The sequence below is a fragment of the Carcharodon carcharias genome, chromosome 29 (assembly GCF_017639515.1).
Source record: "Carcharodon carcharias isolate sCarCar2 chromosome 29, sCarCar2.pri, whole genome shotgun sequence".
Lineage (NCBI taxonomy): Eukaryota > Metazoa > Chordata > Chondrichthyes > Lamniformes > Lamnidae > Carcharodon > Carcharodon carcharias.
In genome coordinates this window covers 3,028,722-3,044,422 of record NC_054495.1, presented here as the reverse complement: position 1 = coordinate 3,044,422, position 15,701 = coordinate 3,028,722, and the positions used below count along the sequence as shown (strand labels likewise).

Sequence of the window (15,701 nt, the reverse complement as noted above, 5' to 3'; positions counted from 1 at the left end):
AGTAGGAAGGGATCAGCCGATTGTAAGTGCCGAAGATAATGGTCTGGACAGCTGTGGACTATAGATTATGAATATAAACTGTATGTAAACAGTTATAACCAGCATTTTAACCAAAACGCATAGGGGATGCAAGAAAGATGGAAGGACTTTTATGTCACCTTTCTTGACCTCAGCATCTCCCAAAGTGCTTTGCAACAGGAGAGGCCATTCAGCCCCTCAAGCCTGCTTCCCCATTCAGTCAAATCAGGGCTGATCTTCTCCCTCAGTTCCCCTTTCCCACCCTGTCCACTAGTGTCCTAAAATTCTCTCGACCTCAAGTGTTGAATAGATTCAACGACTGAGCACCCACAGCTCCCTGGGGAGGGGGGGGGCGAAATTGCCCTAGTACGTCCTATATTCTAAAAGCAGGACAAATCCCAACCCGATTTTACCTGCTCACTGATGCTCAGTTTGGGTTCCGCCAGGGTTACTCAAACTCTGACCTCATTACAGCCTTCGTTCAAACACGGACAAAAGATCTGAACCCCTGAGGTGCGGCGAGAGTGACTACCCTTTACATCAAGGCAGCATGTGACTGAATGTGGCATCAAGGTGCCCTAGCAAAACTGGAGTCAATTGGGAATAAAGGGGAAAACTCTCCACTGGTTGGAGTTATACCGAGCACAAAGGAAGATGGATGTGATTGCTGGAGGTCAGTCATCTCAGTTCCAGGACATCATTCCGGGAGTTCCCCAGGGTAGTGTCCTCGGCCCAACCATCTTCAGCTGCTTCATCAATGACCTTCCTTCCATCATAAGGTCAGAAGTGGGGATGTTCACTGATGAGTGCACAATATACAGCAGCATTCGTGAAGCCTCAGATACTGAAGCAGTCCATGTCCAAATGCTGCAAGACCTGGACAATATCCAGGCTTGGGCTGAAAAGTGGCAAGTAACGTTTACACCACAGGAGTTCCAGGCAATGACCATCTCCAATAGACAGAATGCAACTATCGCCCCTTGCCGTTCAATGGCTTTACCATTGCTGGCACCCAGCACCCACAGGCCCTTTGAACAGGGCGGGAGGAATGTGGTTTTGGGGCCGGGGGCGGGGAGAGAAAGTTCCAGATTTTTGTGTAAAGAAATGACATTCAACCCCTGAACAGTCTGACTCGAATTTTAACGTTCTGCCCCCTTGTTCCCCCTTCCCACCCCACCCCCCACACCAGAGGAAATAGTTTCTCTCTATCGAACCTATCGAATCCTTTGATCATCTTCAACCGCTCGGTTAGTAAACTCAAGCGAACAGGAGCCAAGTTGATGCGATCAAGGGGAGGGGAGAACATTGAGGGTGGGAGTTCCTCAGACTGGAAAAGACAAAGTGTGGTGTATTTTTGCAATTTTTTTTATTGATTCTTTCCATGAACTGGTACAGAAAGGTCAGGCCTAGGACGCGGAGCAGAGAATTATTCAGCACCATATTAGCTCGGGGGGCTCTCCCAAGCCAAGTGATGACCTCAGTTTGCGACGATGGTGTCCTGGATCCAGGACACATAATTGCAGACCTTGGTGTAGACTCCGGGGTAGCCTCTGTCCGCACAGCCGTACCCCCAGGACACGATGCCCTGGAGCACTCCATTACACACGACTGGACCACCGGAGTCTCCCTGTAAAAGAACAGCACATCAAATCCATCAGCAGCTCCACATGGTGAGGTCAGCGCTTAAAGAGAGTTCGAAACCTGTGTGCTCACCGCAAACGTTCAACCACACCGAATATTGGCCAACCTCATATGGCACAGCTTCTTCCTGATTCATCTTGCATTTATATAGCGCCTGTACGATAGTAAAACATCCCCAAGAAGCTTCGCAGGAATGTTAATCAGATGGCATTTGACATGGAGATCCAAAAGGAAATATTAGGGATGGGTGATCAAAAGCTCGATCAAAAAGGCTGGAGCCTCTGAAAGGAGGAGAGAGAGAGAGCAATGAACAAGAGAGAGACAGAGAGAGGTGGAGAGGTTTAGGGAGGGAATGCAGAAGCTTAGGGCCCCAGGCAGCTGAAGGGACGGCCGCCAATGGTGGAGCGATGGGAATCGGGGTTGGTCAAGCGGCCGGAATTGGAGGACAGCAGAGATCTCAGAGGGTTGTAGGGGCCGGAGGTGGTTACAGAGGTAGGGAGGCTTCTAGGGGCTGGATGAGTTTACAGAGAGAAGGAAGGTTATAGGAGCTGGAGGAGGTTACAGAGGTAGGGAGGTTTGTATGGGCTGGAGATGTTGGAGAAAGGGAGGGTTGTAGGAGCTGGTGGAGCTTACAGAGAGAGGGAGGGATGTCGGGGCTGGAGAAGGTTACAGAGATGGGGAGGGTTGTAGGGGCTCAAGGAGGTTACAGAGATAGAGAGGGTTGTAGGGGCTGGAGGAGGTAAAAGAGATAGGGAGGGTTGTAGGGGCTGGAGGAGTTAACAGAGATAGAGAGGGTTCCCGGGGCTGGAGGAGGTTACAGAGATAAAGAGGGTTGTCTGGGCTGGAGGAGGTTACAGAGAGAGGGAGGGTGTAGGGGCTGGAGGAGGTTACAGAGATAGGGAGGGTTGTAGGGGCTGGAGGCAGTTACAGAGATAGGGAGGGTTGTAGGGGCTGGAGAAATTTACAGAGATAGGGAGGATTTTAGGGGCTGGAGCAGGTTAGAGAGAGAAGGAGTGTTGTAGGGGCTGGAGGAATTTACAGAGAGAGGGAGGGTGTAGGGGCTGGAAGAGGTTACAAAGATAGGGAGGGTGGTAGGGGCTGGAGGCAGTTACAGAGATAGGGAGGGTTGTAGGGGCTGGAGAAATTTACAGAGATAGGGAGGGTTGTAGGGGCTGGGGAGGTTACAGAGATAAGGAAGGTTTTAGGGGCTGGAGAGGTTAGAGAAAGAGAGCATTGTAGGGGCTGGAGGAGTGTACAGAAATAGGGGGGGGTTGCAGGGGCTGGAGGAGGTTATGGAGATTGGGAGGGTTGTCGGGGCTGTAGGAGCTTACTGAGATAGGGAGGGCTGTAGGGGCTGGAGGAGGTTATGGAGATAGGGAGTATTGTAGCTGCTGGAGGAAGTTACAGAGGTAGCGAGGGTTGTAGGGGCTGGAGGAGCTTACAGAGATAGGGAGGGTTGTAGGGGCTGGAGGAGGTTACAGAGATAGGGAGGGTTGTAGGGGCTGGAGGAGGTTACAGAGAGAAGGAGTGTTATACAGGAACTTTGTGTCTATTAGGACACGGGATCCAACAGAGTTTTGTTTCTCCAGACGTTGATGGAGGTTGGAATTTGGGAGGCCGGTCCAGGGGTGGTTGGATATAGTCAAATCTGCAACTTGAGTTTTGAGGTTGAACGAGATGTGTTTGTAGGATTGTCCATCTCAACCTTCTGTCTGGACATCAGGTTTAGCCTCAGTATGAAGGGATCAGCCGATTGTGAGTGCCCAAGATAATGGTCTGGACAGCAGTGGACTATAGGTTATGAATATAAACTGTATGTAAACAGTTATAACCAGCATTTTAAACAAAACACATTGGGGCTGCAGGAAAGATGGAAGGACTTTTATGTCACCTTTCTTGACCTCAGCATCTCCCAAAGTGCCTCAAGCCTGCTTCCCCATTCAGTCAGATCAGGGCTGAACTTCTCCCTCTGTTCCCCTTTCCCACCCTCTCCACTAGTGTCCAAAAATCTCTCGACCTCAAGTGTTGAATAGACTCAACGACGGAGCATCCACAGCTCTCTGGTGGGGGGAGAGAATTCCAAAGATTCACAACCCTCCAATTGAAGAACTTTCTCCTCATCTCAATCCACTTCTCCTGAGACTGTGCCCAGTCCAGAATTTGAGATTCTCCAGCCGGTGGTGTGGTTTGAGGGATCTGTGGTGGGGGTGTGCGGAGGGTAAACAGCCTCTCAGCATCAACCCTGCCTAACCCCTTGAAAATATTCTATGTATCAATGAGCTCAGATCTCATTCTCCTAAACCCAAGGCAGTATAGGCCAATGCAACACTGGCATAAACCCATAAGACCATAAGACATAGGAGCAGAAATTAGGCCATTCAGCCCATTAAGTCTGCTCCGCCATTCAATCATGGCTGATATGTTTCAATCAGATCCCCCCTCATCCTTCTCAACTCCATTGAGTATAGACCCAGAATCCTCAAACATTCCTCATATGTTAAGCCTTTCATTCCTGGGATCATTCTCGTAAACTTTCTCTGGACCCTCTCCTGGGCCAGCACATCCTTCCTGTGATATGGGGCCCAAAATTGCTCACAATATTCTAAATGTGGTCTGACTAGAGCCTTATAAATTCTCAGCAGCACGTCCCTGCTTTTATATTCTAGTCCTCTTGAAATAAATGCCAACATTACATTTGCCTTTCTAACTACCGACTCAAGCTGCAAGTTAACCTTTAGAGAATCCTGGACTAGGACTCCCAAGTCCCTTTGCACTCCAGACTTCTGAATTCTCTCCCCATTTACAAAATAGTCTTTGCCTCTATTCTTCCTACCAAAGTGCATGACCTCACACTTCCCCATGTGGTATTCCATCTGCCACTTCTTTGTCCATTCTCCTAACCTGTCCAAATCCTTCTGCAGCCTCCCCGCCTCCTCAATACTACCTGTCCCTCCACCTATCTTTGTATCATCTGCAAACTTAGCCAGGATGCCCTGAGTTCCTTCATCTAGATCATTAATGTATAAAGTGAAAAGTTGTGGTCCCAACACTGACCCCTGCGGAACTCCACTAGTCACCGGCCGCCATCCTGAGATGGATCCCCTATCCCCACTCTCTGCCTCCTGCCAGACAGCCATTTACCAGGCAATGTGAGAAATTGCCCTGGTATGTCCGACACTCTAAAAGCAGGACAAATCCCAACCAGCTAGTACCTGCTCACTGATGCTCAGTTTGGGTTCCGCCAAGGTTACTCAAACTCTGACCTCATTATAGCCTTGGTTCAAACACAGACAAAAGAGCTGAACTCCTGAGTTGAGGCGAGGATGATTACCCTTAACATCAAGGCAGCATTTGACCGAGTCTGGCATCAAGGAGCCCCAGCAAAACTGGAGTCAGTTGGGAATAAAGGGGAAAACTCTCCACTGGTTGGAGTCATACCGAGCACAAAGGAAGATGGATGTGGTCGTTGGAGGTAGGTCATCGGCGGTCTAGGTCATCACTGCAGGAGTTCCCCAGTGTAGTGTCCTCAGCCCAACCATCTTCAGCTGCTTCATCAATGACCTTCCTTCCATCAAAAGGTCAGAAGTGGGGATATTCGCTGATGATTGCACAATGTTCAGCACCATTCGCGACTCCTCAGATACTAAAGCAGAACATGTCCAAATGCTGCAAGACCTGGACAATATCCAGGCTTGGGCTGACAAGTGGCAAGTAACATTCACACCACACGAGTTCCAGGCAATGACCATCTCCAATAGACAGAATCCAACTATCACCCCATGCCGTTCAATGGCATTAACATTGCTGGCAGCCAGCACCCACAGGCCCTTTGAGCAGGGCAGGAGGAATGGGGTTTTGGGGGATGGGGGCTGGCAGAGAGAGTTCCAGGTGTTTGTGTAAAGAAGTGACATCACCCCTTGTATGGTCTGGCTTGAATTTTAACGTTCTGCCCCTTTGTTCTGGACTCTTCACCCCCACCAGAGGTAATAGTTTCTCTCTATCGACCCTATCAAAACCTTTGATCATCTTCAACTGATCGATTAGTAAACTTAAGTGAACAGGAGCCAAGTTGATGCGATCAGGGGAGGGGAGAACATTGAGAGTGGGAGATCCTCAGACTGGAAAAGACAAAGTGTGGTGTATGTTTGCAATGTGTTTTATTGATTCTTTACATGAGCTGGTACAGAAAGGTCAGGCCTAGGAAGCGGAGCGGAGAATTATTCAGCACCATATTAGATCGGAGGGTTTTCCCCCCGTCAAGTGATGACCTCAGTTTGCGGCGATGATGTCCTGGATCCAGGACACATAATTGCAGACCTTGGTGTAGACACCGGGGTAGCATCTCTCAGCACAGCCATACCCCCAGGACACGATGCCCTGGACCACTCCATTACACACGACTGGACCACCAGAGTCTCTCTGTGGAGGAACAACACATCAAATCCATCAGCAGCTCCGCATGGTGAGGTCAGCGCTTAAAGAGAGTTCGAAACCCGCGTGCTCACTGCAAACATTCAACCATGCCGATTATTGGCCAACCTCACATGGCACAGCTTCCCCCTGGTTCAACTTGCATTTATATAGCGCCTGTATCATAGTAAAACATCCCCAAGAAGCTTCGCAGCAACGTTAATCAGACGGCATTTGACATGGAGACCAGAAAGGGAATATGAGGGATGGGTGATCAAAAGCTTGGTCAAAAAGGCTGGAGCCTCTTAAAGGAGGAGAGAGAGAGAGAGAGAGCACGTAAACAAGAGAGGGACAGAGAGAGGTGGAGAGGATTAGGGAGGGAATTCAACAGCTTAGGGCCCCAGGAAGCTGAAGACACGGCCGCCAATGGTAGAGCGATGGGAATCGGGGGATGGTCCAGAGGCTGGAATTGGAGGAGCACAGAGATCTCGGAGAGTTGTAGGGGCTGGAGGAGGTTACAGAGATAGGGAGGGTAGTAGGGGCTGGAGGAGGTTAGAGAGATAGGGAGGGCTATAGGGGATAGAGGAGGTTACAGAGATAGGGATGGCTGTAGGGGCTGGAGGAGGTTACAGAGATAGGGAGGGTTGTAGAGGCTGGAGGAGGTTACAGCGATAGGGAGGGTTGTCAGGGCTGGAGGAGGTTACAGAGATAGGGAGGGTTGTAGGGGCTGGAAGAGGTTATAGTATGCGGATCAGGAGGGAGGGCCATTCGGTCCATCCTATGCATGCTGTCTCTCCCAGGGAGCAATCCAGCTGAGACCCGCTCTTACCACATCTACCCCCCTCCACCCCCCACCCCAACCCCCACCCCCCACCCCCCGCCGTGATAGGGAAGGGGGGTCCCTCTGGGCTGTCCCGTATTGTCCAAGGGCCCATACCTGTCAAGAATCCTTCGCGCCATCCACATAACCGACGCACATCATGTTGTTTGTGATCATCCCCGGGTATGAACCTTCACAAGTGGCATTGCTGAGAACCGGGTCATCCAGGCACTGCAGCCGGTCCCCGCTGACCACTAAATCAAAACAAAGGTCAGAGGTTAGAGGGCGCGCGAGCTTATCCACACCTACGTGGGGTTTAAAACATTCAATGCTGCCCATTCTCACTTCCAAAGTACGATCGCGCGTTTCCATAACAACCTCAGCCCATCTCACAACACCTCACAGCCAGTGACGCACTTTTCGTAATCTCTGCTAACATTTCAGGGTGATGCGGGGGGGGGCTGGGTGTGGGTGGGGGTGAGCGTGCAGGAGGCGGGAGTCTGGGTGGGGGGAGGGTTCAGGAGGCGGGGGTGGAGGGGCACCGTACTATGACTGGTCAGCACCTTCCATAAGGCTCTAAACCGAGACCTTCAGCCATGAGCTCAGCTGGGTCCTATCCTGGACCCTCTCCCTCTTACTCTCAGTTTTGAAACTTTCAATTGACCTCTCCCAGCCTCAACGCTTTTTTGTGGGAGTGGGGTGGGTGGGGAGAGTTCCAGATTTCCACCCCACTTTGTGTGAAGAATGTGCTTCCTGACATCATCCTCTGAACAGCCTGGCTCCAATTTTAAGATTGTGCCCCCTTGTTCTGGACTCCCCCATCCCCCAACACCACCTCCACAAACACCAACCTGAGGAAATAGCTTCTCTCTATCGAGAATTCTTCCATATCAGTGAAAAAGTCCTGAATCCAATCACCCCCTTAACCATCATAACTCAAAAGGAGTCCAGAAAACAATCTTTATAATTTAACTCTTTGTGTCCCAGTATAATTTTGCTGAATCAGTGTCACACAGTGCATGGAAGGATCCCATTCTTATTGTTAAAGTTTCTCGTTTCGCAGTCCGGGAAAGGAAAATTATTTAACCCAACTGTAGTTCTAAACCTACCTAAATTGTAAAACGTCTCACACCCTAAGTTTTACACTCATGAACTGTACTGATTGACCTCCGAAATAACCCAGGGAACAGAACTGAGAAACACACACCTGCCCCTCATGTTCCCAAGGACGTATCCCCCACTTGTGATCATTAATGAATCTTGTGTTCGTGTTATTCTCTGATAGCAGAGCTCCTACAGCCTATAAAACAGCCCTGCTGTCTGCAGTCAGCCATCGTGAAACCTCAAGCAACGATGAAGATCCTTCTGCTCGCCGTGTCACTGGGCTTTGCTGGTAAACGTGTCCCACTTTCTTTCTTTCCCATGGCTCTCTCGAGTTTCCTCTCATTCTTTCTGTTCCTCCTCTCGAAGTGTTTCCCAGCCTGTCTCTCCTACTCGCTGTCTCTCCCTCTCTCTCTATTCTCCCATTCTCTCTCTATGTCTCTCTCACTCTTTGTCTCTGTGCCTCTCACTCGATGTCTCCCTATGTCTCTCTCTCTCTCTCACACTGTCTCTCTCTCTCTCACTCTCTGTCTCTCTCACTCTCTCTCTATCCCTCTCTCACTCTTTGCCTCTGTGTCTTTTCATTCGCTGTCTGCCCCCTCACTCACTGTCTCTCTCTCTCTCTCTCTGTCTCTCTCTCTGTCTCTTTCTCTGTCTCTCTCTCTGTCTCTCTCGCTGTCTCTCTCTCCCTCTGTCTCTCTCTCTGTCTCTCCATCTGTCTCTCTGCTGCTTGTCCCTCAGTTTACTCCAGTGTTTAATGGTGATCTCTCATCTCTTGGTAACACAGCTGCTGCCCCTCGCGATGATGACAAGATTGTTGGTGGTTACGAGTGTGTGAAACACTCAGTGCCCTGGATTGTCTCTCTCAACATGGGAAGGCACATGTGTGGGGGATCTCTGATCCACCCCGAATGGGTGGTCTCCGCTGCTCACTGCTATCGGGGGCAAGTACCGAGGGCTCTGCGTGAAAAGAGGTTAAAAGGTCAAAGGGAGAGTTTATGCTTCGAACCGAGAGCTTGGTTCTCGAGTTTTGCAGGCTTCTCGATGAGGGTCCCAAGATTGTGTTTGCATCGTGTGGGGAAGGTTGGGATGACTGAAGCCATTGCCTTCAGTCCCCGTGACCAACTCCGTTCCCCAGTCATCGATACCCCCCTCTTCCCCTCCCTGGTCACTATCTGACCAGACCATTCTCACCCTCATTGTCCAGTTAACCCTGACCTGAGCATCCATCCCCCTATCATCTCCATCACCAGGACAGCCCATTTCCACCTCCGTAACATCACTCCAGTCCGTCCCTGCCTCAGCTTATCTACTGTTGAAACTCTCATCCACCTCAAGCTCGACTAATCCAGCACACCATAGGCCAGCCTCCGTGATCTTGAAGGATGTTAGTGGGATGAGGGTGTACGAGCGGCTCCAGTGGAGTGTAAAACAGTGGCACAGAGCAGTTGGGCTAAATGACCAGTTTCTATGGTAAATTCTGATTCAATGAAAGCGTTATCGAAAAGACAAACTGCACAACCGAATAACAATAGCTGAAATATAATGTGCGGGGAAGTGTGAGGTTCTTCACTTTGATAACTGAATTTAAAAAAGTCGAATATCTTGAAACGTAGAAACGTTGATGTTGAAAGAGGCAAGAACCCACCATTCAAGGAGTACAAAGAAAGCAAACAACATGTTGTCCTTTATTGCAAGGGAATTGAAGTACAGGAATAAACAGGAATTGCTGCAATTGTACAAGGCTTTGCGGAGACTGTATCCATAACACAGTGCCTAGTTGTGGTCCCCAAAATCTCACTGCCCCATACCCAAACTCATAGCAACTCCTGTTCCCTCATCAGCCTCTGTTGCTCATTGACTAACGTTGGCTCCCAGTCTACAACTCATTGTCTCTAAAATTCTCATCCTTGCTTTCAAACCAATACATGATCACTTGCCCCCTCTCTACATACCCCTCTCGATACCCTATAAACCTCCCTATCTCTGTAACCTCCTCCAGCCCCTACAAGCCTCCCTAGATCTGTAACCTCCTCCAGCACCTACAACCGTCCCTATCTCTGTAACCTCCTCCAGGCCCTACAAGCCTCCCTATCTCTGTAACCTTCTCCAGCACCTACAACCCTCCCTATCTCTGTAACCTCCTCCAGCCCCGACACTTCTCCTTTTCTCTGTAACCTCCTCCAGCCCCTACAACCCTCCCTATCTCTGTAACCTCCTCCAGCACCTACAACCCTCCCTATCTCTGTAGCCTCCTCCAGCCCCTACAACCCTCCCTCTCTCTGTACACTCCTCCAGCCCCTACAATCCTCCCTATCTCTGTAACCTCCTCCAGCCGCTATAACCCTCCCTATCTCTGTAAACTCCTCCAGCCCCTATAACCCTCCCTATCTCTGTAACCTCTTCCAGCCCCTATAACCCTCCCTATCTCTGTAACCTCCTGCAGCCCCTATAACCCTGCCAATCTCTGTAACCTCCTCCAGCCCTCATAACACTCCCTCTCTCTGTAAGCTCCTCCAGCTCCTACAACACTCCCTATCGCTGTAACCCCTTCCAGTCCCTACAACCCTCCTTGTCTCTGTAATCTCCTTCAGCCCCTACAAACCTCCCTGTTTCTGTAACCCACTCCAGCCCCGACAACTCTCCCTGTTTCTGTAACCCCGTGCAGCCCCTACAACCCTCCCTAAATCTGTAAACTCTTCCAGACCCTACAACCCTCCCAATTTCTGTAACACCCTCCAGCCCCTACAACCCTCCCTAAATCTATAACCTCTTCCAGACCCGACAACCCTCCCTATCTCTGTAACACCCTCCAGCCACTACAACCCTCCAAGGTCTCTGCTCTCCTCCAATTCCGGTCTCTTGAACATCCCCCGATTCCCATCGCTCCACCATTGGCAGCCGTGCCATCATCTGCCCGGGTCCAAAACTCTGGAACTCCCTCCCTAAACCTATCCTCCTCTCACTCTTTCTTTCTCTCCTCTCCTTTAAGACTGTCCTTAAAAACCGAATTCTTGGACCAAGCTTTTGATCCCCTGTCCCTAAAGTCTCTTTATGTGGCTCAAGGGGGAAAAGATAGACATATTGAGTTAGGAGACAGATTGGCAACGATCTCTTTGAATAGCGGAACCAGCTCGAGGGGCTGAATGGCCTTCTGCTGTTCCTATATACCTGATGTTGCATTATGCAAGTAATCTCAGTCCAAGGTTATAATATTCTGCCAATCTCTAACTGGATAGATTAAGGGATTTGGAAAGCCAGTTAAGCATTTGGAGTAGGGAGGAAGGTTAATAGTCAAATTCTATTATCTGTGACCTTTTATAAGCTCTATCTCAGCTTCCAAAAGCAGAGCCATAAAACAGCATTGGGAGAGAAAGGGATAAAGGGATTCAGGTGATGGGCCTATGTTGTATCAATTGGACGTGAGTGGGGAAGCTGAATATGCATCCAGGAAAAGTTATGTTGAGGAAAATGAAGTAGAGTAACTCTGTCCTGGATAATGGGACTCAAATTCCCGGTATATGCATCTTCAGGGTCACATTCCAGTAACTGCAGGTCCTGGCCTGTGTGCTTTACTTTTCTACCTCTTGGACAACTACTTTAAAACTATCGCCAGCCACTTTGAAGAGGAAGAGAATTGTCAGACCTCTGGTTCCCACCACGTGCAGCCTCAGAGCTTTAGGTAGCTGCATCTCTTTAAATTTCCTCTAAAGGGTCAAAAAACCTGCCTTGCTGCATGGGTCCCACGTTCCCTAATCACCCGCCCAAACCCGCAACCTCTGTCATGTAGAAGGACAAGGGCAGCAGACGCATGGGAATGCCACCACCTGCAAGACCCTGCCCAAGCCACTCACCATCCTGACTTGGAACTTTATTGGCTGCCCCTTCACTGTCGCTGGGTCAAAATCCTGGAAGTCTCTCCCTAACAGCACTGTGGGTGTACCTACACCACAAGGACCGCAGCGGCTCGAGAAGGCAGCTCACCACCACCCTCTTATCACTTTTATGCATAACCTTGAAAATTCCTCAAATAACTGTCAGACGCCCTCTTGAAATTATTTACGAGGGAATATCTTATGGAGAACATATTACTCGCCACTTCCCCACTGATCGAAAAATCACTCGGCACCTTGGCATCTGTAAATCAAGCTACTCTGTGCAGCAAGATGGTATAACTAATTCTCCGAGCTAGGGGGCGTTATATCACATGACACCCACCTCTCCAAATTGGTTTTAACCAAGGGTGTATATTTCTTTCTCAAAGTTCCAACCATTAACAATTTGAAAAGAAGGTTACAGGTCTCTTTGTCCTAGCAGACTGCGGTGGCCAGGCCTGTCTTATGAAATGTACATGGCCTTCATATAATTCACTTTTAATTTGGTCTCTGCAGCCCACAGGGGTCATTAGTGTATCTTCAGATATAATGAGATGCAAATTGGTGCAAGACAGCTTCTATTGGTCAAGGGTCACAGCCAGACATTCAGATTCAGGCATTTGAAAAGGTCATTGTCCAGTTTTAAAAGTTTAGGAAGTAATTACACATAACATATATATGTTTAATAAAATTATAGAGTGTGTGGTCTTAGCCCTATTACAAGACCAAAACCAGTTACAGGAAGACTTTCCTGCTTTTATATTCCACCTGTCGGGATAGGAAGTCCTAGATTTTCGATAACCCAGGGTCCACCTTCGACCACACTAGTAGCCACCTGATCCTATAATAATGAAGTTATTGACTAATCAGAATGATCAGTCTCTATTGATTAGACCACAGCAAATCCACACGCGAGGTGAGGGGGGGGAAACTCCTCCAGTGATGAAGAGCTTTGTGAAACATTAGAGCCAAAATTCCCTTTTCCTCCCAGTTTCTGGAATTCCTGGATCAATATTCCTTCTCTCATCTCCTGGCGTCGGCGGTGATGATAGGAACCCGTTGTTGCACTGGACAGCGTTTAAATTCTTCCTTAACCAGGGGTGTAGTGCTGCAGGATCGCACCTCTTACACCACCTCATGTCACAGTAGGAGCAAGTCTGACTTCAGACTCGCATTAAAGAGGTCGGCAACCTAGCGCGTTACGAGGGCGAGGCCTGAGGCTTGATTTGACAGGATTGTGAGTTGAGTTTGGTTGATAGGATGGATATTGCCTTAATTCGAGACGGGTGTCTGAGTTGAAATACAGTGAGGGTTGATTCTTTGGCAGTGGAGTGTGTTTGTTGACCTCGGGCTTTACCGTATGTCAGCCACATAGCCAAAAGGCAGCATTTTGCCAATACACAGGAATACAATTACACAATAAGGATGAACAGGACTAATACATGGGCCTTGAAGTGAGACAGAAGGCATATTTTTTGTTGTGGGAACTTAGTGAGATTTTTTAACCAGAATACGTTTCCGGGAGAAGGAAGGATTAATAACATTCGAGGCACTTTGTGTGCCGCACAGAGATATCTACGATTTCCACTTTCCCTCTTGTAATAATGATGTCCAGATCCAATAGGCACTCGGTGACTCAGAGGAGTAAATCGTGGCTGGGATTGACAGCTCAGTCCTACACAATCCAACAGTTACTCATCAGCACACTCTGTGTCCAGGTTTTGCCAATGGTCATCGCTGTCTGAGCCAACTATTTCTTAGCAGAAGCAGCTCAACCCCTAACTTTCTAAGCTGCTCCTGGATTTCTGCACATTCGCAGACCAGCGTGCATGGGCAGATAGGCATTGGCGGCCATCTGGCGTGGTCCTGTTGCGTGGGCAGGAGGAGGCACAGTGAAACTTAAAAAAAGAGGAAAATAAACTCATCAGGCAAGAGGAGACAGACGTACTGGGTATTTCCGGCATTTTCTGTTTTTATTTCAGGTTTCCAGCATCTGCAAGTGTTTTGCTTTTGTGTTGAAATAAAAAAGACGATTGTTTGTTGGGAGGCATCTATGTCACTAAGTGGCTCACCCCCATAGCTACATGCAAGGGGAGGTGGCAGAAAGCATCAATTTGAGTCTCAGCTTTGTATTTTGCAAGATTTTCAGCACCAAACTTCCTCTTCTGTGCAACACCTGCAGTAACACTTACTGAAAATTTGTGGATTTTAGTGGAGATTTCCACAAAAAAAGACAGTTTAGAATGAAGCAGGTGCTCCAGCAGTAAAAAGACATTCACTCAATGCCACTGGTTTTAAAAATAGACACTGTACGTCATTATCTCACATGGATACAGGACTTGAGTTACTGTGCTGGTTGACTATAGAGACCTGGAGGTGTTTGGGCTAGAGAGACCTGGAGGTGTTTGGGCTTGTGAGAACTGGATGTGTTTGGACTAGAGAGTACTGGAGGTGTTTGGACTAGAGAGACCTGGCGGTGTTTGAGCTAGAGAGAATTGGATGTGTTTGGACTAGAGAGAACTGGAGGAGTTTCAAACAGAGAGACCTGGAGTGGTTTGGACTAGAGAGACCTGGAGGGGTTTGAGCTAGGGAGACATGGAGGGGTTTGGACTGGAGAGTCCTGGAGGGGTTTGGACTAAAGAGACCTGGAGGGATTTGGACTAGAGAGAACTGGAGGAGTTTGGACAAGAGAGAATTGGAGGAGTTTGGACCAGAGAGAACTGGAGGTGTTTGGACAGGAGAGACCTGGAGGTGTTTGGACAAGATAGGACTGGAGGTGTTTGGGCTAGAAACACCTGGATGTGTTTGGACTAGAGAGAATTGGAGGTGTTTGGACTACAGAGAACTGGAGGTGCTTCGACTAGATAGGACTGGAAGTGTTTGGCCCAGAGAGAATTGGATGTCTTCGGGATAGAGGGAACTGGAGGTGTTTGGTCTAGAGAGACCTGGAGGTGCTTGGGCTAGAGGGAACTGGAGGTGCTTTGGCTTGGGGGAACTGGAGGTGCTTTGGCTAGAGGGAACTGGAGATGCTTTGGCTAGAGGGAACTGGAGGTCCTTGTCTTAGAGGGAATTGGAGGTGCTTTGGCTAGAGGGAACTGCAGGTGCTTGTGTTAGAGGGAACTGCAAGTGCTTTGGCTAGAGGGAACAGAAGATGCTTTGGCTAGAGGGAACTGGAAGTTCTTTGGGCCAGAATGAACTGGAGGTGCTTTGGCTGGAGGGAGCTGGAGGTGCTTTGGCTGGAGGGAACTGGAGGTTTTTTGGGCTAGAGTGAACTGGAGGTGCATGGCTAGAGATACCTGGAGGTGTTTGGGCTATAGAGACATGGAGGTGTTTGGGCTGGAGAGAACGGGATGTGGTTTGTCTAGAGGGAACTGGAGGTGCTTTGGCTAGAAGGAACTGGAGGTGCTTTGGTTAGAAGGAACAGGAGGTGCTTTGCCTAGAAGGAGCTGAAGGTGCTTTGGCTAGAGGAAAGTGGAAGTGCTTTGGCTAGAGAGAACTGGAGGTACTTTGGCTAGAGGGAACTGGAGGGGCTTTGGCTAGAGGGAACTGGAGGTGCTTTGGGTAGAGGGAAGTGGAGCTGCTTTGGCTAGAGGCACTTGGAGGTGATTGGGCTAGAGACACCTAGAGGAGCTATGGGTAGAGGCACCTGGAGGTGTTTGGGATAGAGGCACATGGAGGTGCTTGGGCTAGAGGCACCTGGAGGTGCTTTGGCTAGAGGCACCTGGAGGTGCTTGGGCTAGAAGCACCCGGAGGTGCTTGGGCTAGAAGCACCTGGAGGTACTTGGGCTAGAGGGAGCTGGAGGTGGTGGGCTAGAGGCATCTGGAGGTGGTGGGCA

The 15,701-nt window shown here is 49.3% G+C and overlaps 1 pseudogene; it reads right to left on the bottom strand.

Moving 5' to 3' along the window:
• Nucleotides 1–1,495: 1,495 nt before the first annotated feature.
• Nucleotides 1,496–8,223, bottom strand: LOC121271000 (annotated as a pseudogene).
• Nucleotides 8,224–15,701: the final 7,478 nt, after the last annotated feature.